General features: G+C 39.7%; 1 protein-coding gene and 1 long non-coding RNA gene across 2 annotated transcripts in view; both read left to right on the top strand.

Moving 5' to 3' along the window:
- Positions 1 to 15,463, top strand: part of LOC311624517 — a 184,147-nt gene that overhangs the window by 136,974 nt on the left and 31,710 nt on the right. The gene's annotated exons all lie outside the window — the stretch shown is intronic.
- BTBD3 (BTB domain containing 3) overlaps positions 11,369 to 15,463 on the top strand; it is a 35,805-nt gene continuing 31,710 nt past the window's right edge. The window contains exon 1 of the mRNA XM_084887862.1: positions 11,369 to 11,534. The gene's annotated coding sequence lies outside the window, so the exon portion shown is untranslated. The remainder of the gene's footprint in view (positions 11,535 to 15,463) is intronic.

Below are 15,463 nucleotides of genomic sequence, written 5' to 3'. Positions count from 1 at the left end.
CACATTTATTCTGTTCACACACAGCAAAGCTGTGGCTGTGTTTCCCAGTGATAAACCCTTGTGACAATTTAGCAAAATGAGTAATTGAAAGATGAAATTGGCTAACCAAATGAAAGTTCAGCATAAAAAGAAGTGATACTGTTAGAAATGAAATTCAAACAGAATGTAATTAGGCTTATAGAAGAAAGAGCTGGCATTTACAATGTTGACAGTGCTGCCAATGGAGAGGAACTTAGGGAAGGCAAACACACACATACATGAGGAATGCAGTTGTGATGAAAGGATGATGTCCCAGCAAAAATCTTTCTGTGAAAGAAACTCTCAGAGATATCTCATTAGTATGACAGTGCACAGAATAAAATGTTAGAAGATGACCCAAACTTAACAAGGAGGATGATAATTTGCCAAGGCATAGAAAAGATGCTTCCTTCATATCATATACTAGAGGCCTGGTGCATAAAATTTGTGCATGGGGAGGGGACTCCCCTCAGCCCAGCCTGCACCCTCTTCAATCTGGGACCCCCTCCCGAGGGATGTCTGACTGCCGATTCGGGCCTAAACCAGAAGTTGGACATCCCTCTCACAATCCTGGATTGCTGGCTCCTAATCGCTCACCTGCCTGCCTGCCTGGTCACCCCTAAGTGCCCCTCCCCCACCAGCCTGATCATTCCTCCTTACCTCTGCATGCTGCTCTGATCACCCCTAACTTCCCCCTGCTGCTAGCCAGGTCACCCCCAACTGCTCCCTCCCTGCTGGCCTGGTTGCCCCCAACTGCTCCCCCTGCTGGCCTAGTCACTGTTCACTGCCCCCCACCCCCTGCCAGCCTAATCTCCCCCAACTGCCCTCCCTGCTGGCCTGGTCACCCCTCAGCCCTTTGATGGCCTGGTCACCCCATGCAGCCTGCTTCTTCAGTCATTTGGTTGTCCCTCACTAACCCCCTTACCAGCCTGGTCATAAGCAGCTATCTTGTGAGGGTATGAGGGTCAATTTGCATGTTACCTCTTTATTATATAGGATTATATTACAAGAAGAAGGCAAGCACTATTCAAACTACTATTGATACTTTTTTATTGAGAAACAAAACACTTTAATTTCCAATGCTTCTAATATTTTCATTAATTTTACTATGCTTTTTCATTTCTGTATCACCTATCACAGATAGGAAGAAACAACTTGCACAGTCAGTTTTATAGTTCCACACCAGCATGGAAAGGAAGGGCTGACTGTATTTCTCTTCTGTTCATTCTTTCTCTCTATCTCTTATCATCACTTGCACTTGAATAAAAATGGTACCATAATAGAAATGTTGTTTTGAGGCCTACTTTCACATATTATGTGTTATTCCCATGTCGACAACATAAACACATACCACTTTGCTTTTAATGGATGCAAAATATTCCACTGACTGGTTGTGTCAACATTTATACAATGATTCATATTTTTTAAAAAAACAAATTTAAGTTGTTGCTTTTTCTTTATGGTATGAACAATGCTTCAATGCATTTCTTATAAGTAGAATTGCTAATTAAAAGAGTACCTGTGTGTATATTTTAATTGGATAACATAGTACTGAACCGAGTTTCTGAAAGTTACACCAATTTACACTTCCTCGGCAAGTGAAAGAGAACCCAGTACTCAGATCCACATCAAAAGTGGGTATCTTTAATCTTTCTAAACTTTGCTAATCCAATAAATAAAATATTCATTTGTATGTTTGTGTTAAATAGTGTAACTGAATTGAATTGGTAATGGAAGAAAATAAGAGACCATGGCAAATTTCTATTTCACATTAAAAAGAATAAAATTTTAGGTCAGAAAGTTCAGAGATTCAAAAGAGATTTTTTTTGTAGTTTTCTAAAACTTGTAACTATTGTTTCTTAGTAATCAATGTTACTTCCATCCTCACAAACTAGAAAATGTAGGTTACATAGAAACAGAATACAAGTTTGAGATTCTGTTTTTGTTCTTTTCACTGGCTTGTTCACCACCGATACTTGGATGTTCATCTAGTGGTCCATATGAACATTCCTGTGTACTAAGGATGCTTCTAATATTAACAGATACTAATTAATGGATGAGTTTTGCTTTTTTGTTTGCTTGCTTTTTTAATTTATTAATTTCAGAGAGAGAAAGAGGGAAATTCATAGAGGCAGCAGGAAGAGAGAGATATTCATTGTCTGTAACCTTAGCATATCTGGATGACACCCCAACCAACTGAACTACCTACCAGAGCAGGTGTCGGCAACCTACAGCTCCAGAGCCGCATGCGGCTCTTTTGAAGCTTTACCGCAGCTCTGACAACTTGCAAGCCTGGGTGAAAATGAAGGTAATGTCTTACAGCCCTGATGTGCTGACACTGCACTGAGGTTCAGGAGCAAAGATTCCATTAACCAGGTAAATTAAATATTTTAATTAGCTATTAATTTGCAAAAATATATTTTACATTGTTAAGTGAAAAAGTCCTTTTTTTCTTCAGATTGACAGCTAACTGCACGATCCGGTATATAGCATTAAGGTAAGAAACAATATATGCAGTGTTATATTTGTTTTAAATGTCGCAATGGTTCTGCGGCTCCCAGGTTGGTTTGTTTTTTCCTTCGGAAACGGGTCCAAGTGGCTCTTTATGTCTTAAAGGTTGCAGACCAGAGTAAGGTCTCATGTTCTCTAGTGATAACACTTTACCTTTCATTTCTACATGGGACTAGAAAGTAGCTGCTTCCTTATAAAGGGGCAAACTTCATAGTCTCTACCTCACCTTCTTTATCCATTTATATAGCTATATTGCATGCCTGCCTTTTGGTCAAGAAAATAAATCAATCTTTCGTTTCCTTTTTAATTTATATTACTAGGGGAAAGAAATGAAAAGTTATTATGGGCTCTGATTAGCATATCAATTATATTTGAAAGGGACAGCAAATAAGTTTATCACTCTCTTTAGACATTTTATTTTGGGAAATAATTTTTTTCTTTAATGTCCTGTGAAGTTCTGACTACCTGCCCAAACAGATAAATGCTATGAGTTAATGCACCATGTAAGGGTACATAGATTTCCATTGAATTTTCCATGGTCCTAGTGTAACCACTTATCTGACTTGTAACATGTTCGGTAAAAAAAAAAGTGGCCATCATTAAGGGGAATGGATATAATATTCAGGTCTGCTTGAGAAGGGATTTCTTGATGTTACTTTTTGCTCCTGTGTACCTGGTGCTGCCTGCCCCGCTCACATTCCCTTGTACTTACTGGTGCCAGATGCCTGACTCCCTATTGCCAGCAACTGAGATTCTTTGACTTTCTTTGTGGTCTCAGAACCACATTCAGCTCACGAGCAAGGACTAAATGAAAGACTAGAGAAATTAGTTTCCTGGAAGCGGCCCTCAGTCTTTGATAGACTAGACAGGAATTGGTGGATAATGATCCCAGTGCTCTAGTCTCTTGATGAATGGGTGTGAGTGGATAATGATCCCAGCTCCCTGGACCCTCCATTGGGATATCCCTGAGCTGAGCTGTGCCTTCTGCACTGGCTCCCAGAGCTCCCCTGCAGGACTGAATGCCCTCTGGTAACTTGGCTGCCTCCCCTTCATGGTTTAACTTCCCTGCTTCCCCACCAGTGTTTCCTCGGGTCATTTCCAACTAAACTACTCTCACTTGGATTCTGTTTGCATGTTTACTTCTGAAGAAAAGCAAGAGAGTCTGGTGGGATAAGGCTTGATGCTGTCACTTTAAATTCCAGAACATTGCAAATCCTCAAAACTAATCTTGGGAGAATTAGAACCTACGAGCCTTTACTCAGAAAAAAATACCTTCTCCAGCTTTCTGGAGAATTACACAGTAACAACCCTTTTAAAAAGGGCAAAAAGCGTAATATAAGCAGGTAGAGTTTCTCAGTCTATTTTTTGTCATTTACTCATGTAGGCACAAAGTGTTGCATGGTAATTCAAAGCTCTATGAACTGTAATTTACTCTTGAAAGGTTATAATCTAGTAACAAACATTTTACAATGCTTGTTTAAAGGGAAAAAGAGGGGGGGGAGGGAAGGTTTCTATAGGACTCTGAACCTCCAGATGCCAAATAAGTAACCTCAGAGAAGAAAATGTACTTGTTTTATTTCTGAACACATAGATTAGTTATATTCTCAATTGATAAAATACGATGCCTTTTACTTTAATGTCTGGGTTTAAGAATCTCTCCATATATAACATTTTGTATGTTTTCCTCAAAATTCAACTGGGAATGGTTTAACATGATGAAATGAGCCATCAATTGTGAACGAATGCAGTAAAAAACAGACTTGTGAACTACAAATGTTCAAAGGACAATGGACAAGCAGGAAGTGTTTACCAATATTGCATACATATAAACACTTATTTACTTGATTTAAAAAAAATCAAATTTAGAATATTGACAGAATATATAGCATTTAAAGCCTGTTTGGAACTCAAGACAATGCATAGTCTTTTATTTTTATTATGTACCCATCTATTCAAGTTTAAAAAGAAGTTTAAAAACATAAAATGTGTAGCCCACAAAGAAAAATTCTAAAAAACAGGATTCTAATAAAACTTAGAGATCCCATTTACAACAGGGAGGAATATTCAATCCTGTATAGTAAAACCCTAATATGCAAATCAGCCAAACAGCAGAATGAATGGTCGCTATGACACACACTGACCACCAGGGGGCAGATGCTCAATCCAGGAGCTGCCCCCTGGTGGTCAGTGTGCTCCCAGAGCGGGAGTGCTGCTCAGCCAGAAGCCATGCCCATGGCTGGCGAGCCCAGTGGGAGCCTCTTCCACCTCTGAGCCAGCACTAAGGACTCCTCGGGGGATGTCCAACTGCCGGGTTAGGTCCGCAGGGAGTACTGAAATAGCTAAGAGAGATTAAAAAAATGTGGCAGAGTAGGAACAACTGGAAAACAAACAGAATGGAACATGCGAGGATGAGTCAAATAAAACACGGTGCATGGCAGATTAAATGCACTCATGCCTGTATCCATGCCCTTTGGTAATGCCTCCTGCACTGACTCCAGGCTTGCCCATGTGGCTTGCTTTGGCCAATGAAACTGTGTCAACTTCATACACTCAGTATCTTGAAAATGTGCTTTCATATTTTTATATAATCTCTGAAAGGCCACCACTGCTCTTGAGAGCAAACCTAGGCTAGCTTGCTAGAGGTTAGGAAATCACAAGGAATAGAGCTGAGTTGTTCCAGGTGAGACCATCAGTTGGGAGCAAGGGAACATTCCTGAAAGCAGTCACTCACACATGTTAGTGTCTTTCCACAATGCCAGGTTTATTAGGGGAGACCTCCCTAATAAACCAATAGAGATCAATGCAAGTTACACACGGAGAGGGACAGCTTATGTGATAGAGCAAGTAGAGCGAGCAATGGGCGCTAATTCCTGGGTGGAGAGGTGGGTGTCAGTCTCAAGCCAGGTGGCTATAGTGGTGGGACACGTCCTGTGGAACTGAAGTCCTGTTGGGCTCTGAGAGTGACCTGTGGTACAGCTAAGCTTGAGCATCCAATGGTTGGAGCTCTGATTTCTCATATCCTACAATGGGTGCTATGGATGAAGTCCTTATCTGAGTGTCCAGCCTTGTGGTTTTGGGCAGTCAGGGTCATCCATTACCTGTCTTGGGCATACCACACCTGACATAAGTGCCATGGCTGACAGTGACTCAATATTGGATTTTCAAAAGGTATCCAAAAAGTCGGCTCTGCTCTTACTTTGTACACCAGACCAACACACCTCCAGGCACCCCACCAGCTACATGTGGATGCTTGAGAGAGCTTCGGCAAGATCAGCCAACTCTGGCCCAGAAGCAAAGCTGTACAGCAGACCCACAGGCTTGATGGAATAAAGGTTGTTATTTTAAAGCCACTAGGATCTTTGAGCTGTTTGTTACTGTGCAATATTACATCTACCTAATATATTAGTTCCAGATAACCAATAATCGCAGGAGTAGAAAACACGATGGGAAATACCTGTCATCAGTGTAAGTTAGCACTTATACTTGCAATAGGGTACTGGACACCAAGAGTTAAACATATCAAATAAATGTACATATCATAGAAAGGTTTATGGCCCTGTTGTTAAAGAGATTTCTCTATTAGGAGAGTTTTCAAACAAATAAAAAGTAAAAAAATCCAGAACATACACAGAAGTAACACTACTCAATAGTGCTCACAATGCACTAAATTAAATCCTCACCTGGAATCATCCATGTTACATATAAACTCAGGACCAGACTAATCAAAACGTTGGAACTTTATTAGCAATTATTAATTATATTAAAAATATTAAGGATATGCATATGCCATGTATATTACATAGGCTAAATCAGTATGTCTCAGCATGATTTTTAAATGCTGTTGGTTTCAAATAAGAAATCACTGACACTGGTTTCATAACATTAAAGTTCTAATAATGCTTTAGAAAATAAGTGAGACTAATGATTTTCAAACTTTGCTTATTTGAATCTCCTGAAGAGTTTTTTGTGGTGTTTGTTTGTTTGTTTGGTGTGTTTTTAATTCCAGTACCCAGGTGACACCACAGAGCAAATACACAAGAATCATGGGACCATGACTTCAGGCATCAACATTTTTTCAAGTTTCTCAGGTGATTCTATTGTGTAGCCCAGTTTGAGAACCAATGACCTAGTTCTAAATCTGTGCTGTCCACCCAATATGATAGCCATTTAACTAGTCAATATGGAGATGAGCTATAAATGAAAAATATACAGCATATTTCCAAGATGCAGTATTAAAACAATTGTTTAAAATGTCATTAATAATTTTTATATTATTATATGTTAAAGTAATAATATAGTGGATATTTTTATTAAATAAAATATATTAATAAAGTTAATTTCACCTATTTTGTTTTACTTTTTAATATGACTACTAGAAAATTAAAAATTACATATGTTCCTTGTATTTGTTCCACCAAATTAAGATATGTAAATAATTATTTGATATTCATGTGACTTTACAAAACCTTGCTTAATGAAGTATGTGTTTTCATTCTAGAAAACTGGATATAACGTTCTGTAAGAGGTTCATTTTTAAAGAAAAACTCTCTGTAGCACAATATTGAGTTTGTTGCACTACTTTTGCCATTGTGTATGTAGAATAATGTATATGTATTTAATTTTATGATTAATTCTATTTTCTATTTTAAATGTCATACTGATGTGTAGCTTATTTAGAATTCAAAATTACAGGTACAAGTAAAATGTGCAAAAGTCAGCTTATTGAAAATTTATGTCAATCAATCACATTTTGTCAGTGGGATAAAAAATTAAAGGGGAGAAGGAGGTAAAAACCTGTAAAGAATAACCAATATTGTGCCTGCTAACCATATTATTAAATTTTTATTTTTATGATAAAATATTCTTATAATAAGAAACACTTACATTGCTATTCTCTTTACTGAGTGGGCAATATTCTATCTGATACTGTTCAGGTTGAATTCTCTTGAATAGTATTAATTAAAAAATCATGGAAAAAAGAATGCTGCATACAAATAGTGTATAGCTAATTGTGTTGTAAGTCTGATTTTATCCCATTCCATGCAAGTACATTGGTTAAATTTACAAGGCATTATTCCAGGATTTGTAATTTTAAAAAAAAATCTGGCTTAGGATGCATTTTAACTTATTTCACATCTTCTATTATCATCGTTATTATTCATCAGATGAGTATTAACATCCATGGCTGGAGGCCATTCCTTTTGATTTTATAAAAACTTTTCCTTTTCTGGTATTGGGTTTCCTTTAATCTCAGATTAATTTATTACCCAGTCACTGTGCCAAAACTCCTGAAATTAATATCTTCACAAATTCTCATGATAAAATAATATCCTGATTATTTAAAGATTACTAAAATGCTATGTATTTTCCCCAAATCACTTGCTTTTGTCAATCCTGGAGTTGGTTTACTCTCATCCACAGTGGAATATTTCATTCTCAGCCAAAAGGAAAAAAGGTCACAATATGGCAACATGGGAACAGAACAAACATGATAGCCATTTTTGTCCATGTGGTTAATGGCTCCCAACTCCATCATCCCTGATCCTTTTATAAACCCAAACCTCCATCTTTTGTTATTTTGATGTTACTTTTTATGTACTTTCCTCATAAATCTCAATTAGGTCAAGGAAACATCTCTCTCTCTCTCTCTCTCTCTCTCTCTCTCTCTCTCTCTCTCTCTCTCTCTCTCTCTCTCTCTTTTTTTTTTCCTAATGCTAAAATTAAATTTTCCTTTAAACAAAACAAAACAACCCAGTCAGAATAATAAAGAGAAAACAAAGAACAAAGGGGCTTTTACATTTGAGTGGGTTGTAAATGCCTCTCCTATCCCTCTCTTACTGTATTTTATATACAGGAAAGCAAGTGAGTCATAGAATAAAAGCGTTATTTTTGTTGATATTTACCAACTTTGCTCAAAATGTCTATACCCATGCTACTCTGTTCTGCACTATACTAAACTGTGCAAAGCTGGGGGCAATAATAGAGGCAGGATTGGGAGAGTGAACCCCCATCACCAACTTCCTGAACAAGATATAATTGGCCCAATCATTTATGTTCCTCCTCCAGCACTTGCCACATTCTGCCTTAAGTTATAGATATGGTTATTCATTTTATTCTAGGCTCTTTGATAAATTCCCCGAGGGCAGGGATGCTGCCTAGGACATAATAAATGGCAATTTTTGTAGATTAAATGGAATATTTTCCCCATTTTTACAAGCTTCCAAAAGCCATAGGCATGCCCCAGAAGGAATTAAATAAACACACTGATTGAGTGCTATATCATGCACCTACTCTGGAATTATTTTAAAGGTAAGTTTGCTTAAGTTTCTCTTTCTTAGAAGCAAGTAAAGTGAATTGAATTGGCATATATATTGGAATAAAACGTTCAAATGTGAATAAAAAGATGTGTTTTAAGAGTACAGCTAGAGTCTGTATTTGCTTAATGGCTCATTTGGCATTTATTTTCAAATAATTAAAATATCCATGCTATTACCTTTTTTAGCACATCAGAGCTGAGACAAAAATTTTGTTATTTCTTAAAACTATTTTTTAAATTTAATGCTATTAACTAGTAAACTAAGAAAATGCTTTCACAGTGCTAATACCCACCCTCTTGTTTTTGCCGTTGGTATTGCCTCACACGCAATAGTAGCTGCCATTTATTAAGACCCTACCATGTGTTGGATGCTTTACCCAGTTTTATTTAGTTTTTCATAACCTTACAAAATAAAGACTATAATCTCAATTTTTCAGGTTTAGATGATAATTAATTTATATAATCTTCATGATCTGGCAAGTTATATTAGTCAGGGTTCTCCAAAGAAACAGAACTAACATCTATCTATTTATCTATCTATCTATCATCCATCCATCCATCTGAGAAAAGACACTTATTTCAAGGAATTGACTCACATCGAGGGTAAATATTATGGAGCCTGGCAAGTCCAAAATCTGAAGGGTGGGTTGGTAGGCTGGAGATCCATGGAAGAGTTGCAGTTCAAGTCCAAAAGCAGTCCGTTAGCACAATTCCTTTTTGTTGTTGTTTTTTATTTTTATTATTATTATTATTTTTAATCTTTACCCGAGGATATTTTTCCATTGATTTTTAGAAAGAGAGAAAGCAAGAAAAAGGGGAAGACAGAGAGAAATATTGATGTGAAAGAAACACATTGATTGATTACCTCCTGCATGCGCCCTGATCAGGGCCAAGCCAGAGGAGGAGCCTGCAACAGAGGTCTGTGTGCCCTTGATCAAAATCAACCTGGAAGCTCTTAAACTTCCAGGCTACTCAAATAAGTTTTTCTCTTCACCCCAGCCAAAATCAACCTGCGACCCTTAGGTCAGCAGGCCGATGCTCTATCCACTGAGACAAATCAGCTAGGGCAGCACAATTCCTTTTTATTCATGTTAAGTTTTTTGTTTGTTTGTTTGTTTTTCTCCTATCAGGGCCTTCATTGACCCAAAGTCCACTGATTTAAATGTTAACCTAACCTTAAAAAAAAAAAAATTACATTCAGAGTAACATCTAGAATATGTTTGACCAAATATCTGAGCTAAATTAACCACCAACAAGGTAAACATTATAATTATATGTAACCGATGAGCACAGTAAAGCCCAGAGATAGTAAGTAAATTGCACAATATCAAACAGTTTATTTTGGAGCATATGGACTTCATGAAAAGGGTTTCTGTCTTTCAAAGTCCATATGTCTTTCACTATGTATAATACTTCTCAAATTAAATTTATTGATAAAGTAAAAATAAATTCTTCCAGGGCCAAATTCATTTTAAAAGAATTATTTAGTGGCTGTTGTGGTATATTTTAGAGGTCTAATTTATCCACTAATAAATATTTACCAAGGATGATGACTGAGAATAGAGTGTCATAAAGCCAGGAAATCCTCCTGTTCTTCAAAATCACTAAAATGTTTCCATGCTTTCCATTCCTGTTGCCATCACTTAAATTTAGAAACCTACTACTTCTTACCTAGAGTATATACTACAGTATTCCCTGTCTGTAGTCTTTATATTCCTAAATTCTGTTAGTATACTCAATTATCCATTAAAGAAATGCTAAAATTTTGAAGTTAAACATTAAAAATGATGATGAACTTCAACTACTCTTCCAACTGTCATTTGCACTATTCACTATGAACAATACACTCAGGTTAAACTTGTTCATAACAGGGTTCATGAGCTCACATATTATTTTTATATATATATATATATATATATAATTTTATTTGTTTGCCACTTATGTTTTTGTATCCCCTTCCTTGCCAGGTGAACTTATATTTTTGTCTCTAGCTCTTATACTTCCAGGCTACTCAAATAAGTTTTTCTCTTTACCGCAGCCAGTCGCAACACCCTGTCCCTCAATTGCTTAGGAGCGTAGTTAAGGTTTGCAGTTTGGGGTATTGGATTATTCCTATCTATGCACTCTCCTTATCTGTGCAAAGGGAGAGCTGGAATCAGTTCCGGAAATGTAATCCCTAACCCAAATGTAATGTGTTCCCCAATATCAGAGGATGCCATGTACAGTATCCTGCACCGAGACTTTGCCAGAGTAGATGCTCAATAAATGTTCAACACATTCATGAATGAACCAGCTTAGGAAACTTCCATTGGTGCGACAAGGGCAAACTTACCTCTCAGTGGGGAGGGACTCCTGGTCCTTTCTACCTTCCTTTTTTATTTTATTGGTCCAGGGTCAATGTCCATTTTGCACCCCCCTTCCCAACTCCCAAGGGACAGGCCAGTGCGCATGCCCGGTATCCACAGCCGCCTCTGGGAACACCGCCCGCTTGGCTCCGCCCCGTCCCAGCTCTCGAGCGCGCGCGCGCGCGGCCCCGCGGAGCGTGCCCTGCGTGCGGGTGCCCGCGGAGCCCGCCGGGCGCTAGATTCCCGAGTGCCCGGGCCAGGGCCTCAGGAGTGGGCACCGGGCCGGAGCGGCCCGCGGCGAGCAGTGCGGGCGGCGGCGCCGGAGGCGAGGAGAAACGCGGACGGTGAGTCAGGGTGCCGCCGCCGGCGAGCGGGCGTGGACCTCCGCGCGTGCGCAGCGCCGGACCGCCCGGCTCGGGGCGCGCTCCCGGCCTCTGGCCCGAGGGGCCGAGCGCGGTGGGGTCGGGACGCGGCTGTGGCCCGCGATGGGCTCGGGGGTCCGGGGGCGCCTAGAAGCTCTGCCCGGGCTTTAGAGGCTTCGGTCGCGCGCGCGCTTCCCTGAGGGCTTTCCGGCGGGACAGTGCGGGGCCCGCGAGGGGGTCCCGGCGTCCAGCTCGGGGCGCTGGGCCGGCTGCAGCCCAGGCGCCCCGGGGAGGGGTGCGGCGAGCCCCCGGGCTCTGGGCGGCCGGGCTCCGCGGGGTGTGCGCTCCGGGCGGCGGCGGCGGCGGTCCGGCGAGGGGGCGCGGCCGGGTGCAGCCTCGGCGCCGAGCAGGTGGCGGGGGCCGCAACCCTCGCCCGGGGAAGAAAAGTGTGCAAAGTTCCCTCAAGTAACTTTGTGGAGGGAGTTCCCGGCGCCGACACCCAGGCCCGGTCCTGCTGGTCGCAGCGCCCTGGCTGGTGCTGGTGGGAGGCTGGGGGGGTCGGTGTCTTGCTGGCCCCGGAGCTGGCCCACCCGGTTCTTAGCGGCATTCCTGGCCCATCTGCTGTTAAAATAGAAAAAATGAGTTTGGTGCTTTGCTTAAGAGAAGGGTATGTGCTCTCTTGGGAAGAAAAGACTGAAACTGCTCGGTCTTTGTATCTCAAAGAAAGTATTGTTGAGGCGCGCTGGGGACTCCTCTATCTATGAAGCAGCCTATTGTCCTGTGTGCTTGGAAAAAGCCAGCGAATTCTATTATTAGCCCTAAAAAGACAACGGGAGGTAATTGTGCTTTCTTTTTTCTTTTTTCTTGTTAAAAATAGCCCCGGCCACCTCACCAAATCATGGAATACAGTAGTCCCCAAAACTGCCACACCAGAGAGAATCTCTTGGGAGTTTTAAAACTCTGTACTCAGATCACACCCCCAGTTCGTGAAACTCAAATGTATACGTTAAAGATTCCCCGGATAACTCCTGTATGCAACAGTTTGGGAACCACCGGTTTAATATGAGAAAAATCAAGGTTTTAGTTTTTACAAAGTGCTCCGTTTGTCGTTGGGGAGATGAAACTCGATGGCGTCATTTCTCAGAGACAGAAACTCACAAAGGGGTGGCTTGTTTCCCACCAGGGATGGAGGAGGGAAGCGATCTACTGTTTCAAACTTTAACTGAACTGTATACCATGAACTGTATCCCAGCGTCCAGAACTTTGCTCTGAATTTCTGTGGGGTTACTGAGCCCACTCTCTCTGGCCCCTGCGAAAGCCAAAGGGTTTCATCCTCTTTTTTAACCCTCTCGCTACCTACCCCCTGCTCCTCACCCTTCTCCCACCCTCCTCTAACCAGTCCCAGCCTCTGGGAGGATCCCCTCCCGGACTGTCCTGGCTTGAAAGGGTTATTTTGGGTTCTCCTAGCAACCGGTTCTCCAGGGGAAGTGGGCGGGTCTGTGCCTTTGGGTGCCTGAATCTTTTCTGAAGATTTTGAATCCCTATTTTCAGTTCTTGGTCTCAGCGCAGGTAAGGGCGAGTGATACAATTCCAGTGTTTGGTTTGTTTTTTTGTGTGTGTTTTCTTTTTCTGAAGTAATTACAGAATGATTTAATAATGCCCTCATAGGAGGTGACACTGCTGGCGGCTATGTTGTTCTCTGAATATTCATTCTCCCCCTCCCCCAAGTCTTTGCTCTGAAAACTTGTTTAACAAAGTTCCAAAATAAAGTGGAAACAACAAAACAAAAACGACACACACACAAAACCAGTCCTCCTGTGGGGCACACACATCTAAGAATTGTGTCATCATTTGTCTAAAGTTCTAAAAACCTTACAGTTCAGACATTTTAAAAAGTGAAATATAATCCTACAGCCATGCAAAAAAAAAAAAAAAAAAAAATCCTTTGATAATTTGTGGCCCAGAAAAAAAAAAAAGTCAAATGTCAATATTAGCCTTTAATTTGTTTTGTTCCTAGAAAGTACTTTGCCATGATTCTTTACAAAAAGTTAAACCACTTGTAACGTTACACTTTAAAGTAACAAAGGAAAGGCACAGTTTGTCTACAAAATCACCCACTCCTTTTCTTCCCCCAAGGCACACACATATTCAAACAAAGATGCATTTTTAAAATATTAATTCTTTTATGCTCAAAACAGATATTTGGTAGTCATCTAATTGCAGTTTGCCTTGCAAAGAACTGTTCTGAACAAAATAGTATAAAAATATGTCATTCGTTTCAGGCTTTTTGGTCTTTTTTTGAAACCTTTTTAACTTGACTGTGTAAATAATCGGAATTCAATCAGTAAATTCCCAAATGCTTTTAGTAGTCCAGTGATTTGGAGCATGTATGGGATGTTGAGTTTTTTTTCTTGCTTATATCTCTTGTTTTATGTGCTAGCTAAATTTCAATTAACTAGACTATCCAGCAGGTTATTTAAGGCTAGTTTTTCCAGTTTCACTCTGAGAAAAGAATGATGGAAAATACTCTTATTTGCTGGACCCTTTAATTCAATAGTATTGCAAAGTTGCTAAGATAGTAACCTTTCACCTAGTCTTCCCAGTTTTTATTGCTTGTTTAAAAATCGAGGCCTTCTAAGCAGGCACAGTTATGAATTTCTATTGTTTCTATGCTTTTAAACATTTTACAATAAAAAGCAATTATCCCTGTTGTAGACATTTTCCAGAAACATCCCTCCCTTTCTATCCTCCAAAAAACAAAAAAGATTAAGAAAATAAAAATCACAGTCACATTACCAGAAATAAGGTACTGCTCGTTGGATGAAATTCTTTCCTTATTCCCTTTTTACTTATCTGCACAGACATATTTTTAAATATTGCCCCTTCACCTAATATATTACAGATTTCCTATGCCTTTAACTCTTACTTGAAAAATACGACTTTTAATGATGGATATGCTCAAGTTTAACTTGTTTTCTATTGTTTGACATATATCCCATTTTTAGTAGTTGGAAATACAGTATTAAACATTGGTTTCAAACCCTAGCTTGGCTACTTCCAATCTCAGTGACCTTAATTGCATCATTGCATTTCCTTATGTTTGCTTAGAATGAAGTTGATAAAGGTGGTCACAATGTAGAGTTTGGAGAGGTGGAATGAAGAAAGGTCCTCAACAGTCTGACACAGGAGGTGGGCTCAGAAAGAATACACATGCAGGCAGAGCTGGGCTAAATGCCCTTGTCTGAAAGTCTCCGTGTGTCTGACTTGTTTGGGTTAGATTTAAAGAGAATCCCTCAGGCAGAGGTGAAGTCTTTTATGGCTTGAGGCATGTTGCCAAATTGCTTATGCCTAGATACACTGATTCCCTTAAGCATAGCATGATCTTCCCATGATGCCAGCACCTCAGTGTTAAATCTTTCCTAATTTTCTATAAAAATGTGGTCTTTTATATTTTTTGATAGCTAGTGAAGTTAGTTTTTTGTTTTACCTTTTGGGAGTTTATTCAGGTACTTTGCCCATTTTACTCTTAACTGATGACTTTTATAAATGATTTTACATACTTGTTTTATATAGAGTATTGTGTCTTTATCATATTTGCATTGATTCCTCTCCCCACTCAGGTCATAATTTGTCTTTTACTCTATGGTGTTTTCCAAACAACGTAATATTTTCATTTTTATGCAGTCAGCTCTCTATATCTTGTCCTTTATGATTTTTCCTTGTGAACATTTGTGTTTGGAAAACACAAATTTTGGAAATATACTAATTTTTACATTTAATTATATATATATATATATATATATATATATATAGAGAGAGAGAGAGAGAGAGAGAGAGAGAGAGAGAGAGATTTGTCTTATACCACCTTCTCCCCTCGCTTTGCAGCTCCCCCCTCCCTTTCCCCAACTAGC

This window comes from Pipistrellus hanaki, assembly GCF_964339955.1.
Source record: "Pipistrellus hanaki genome assembly, chromosome: 6".
NCBI lineage: Eukaryota > Metazoa > Chordata > Mammalia > Chiroptera > Vespertilionidae > Pipistrellus > Pipistrellus hanaki.
Note: the sequence above shows the minus strand (reverse complement) of the source record. Positions and strands in the feature narration are given on the sequence as shown.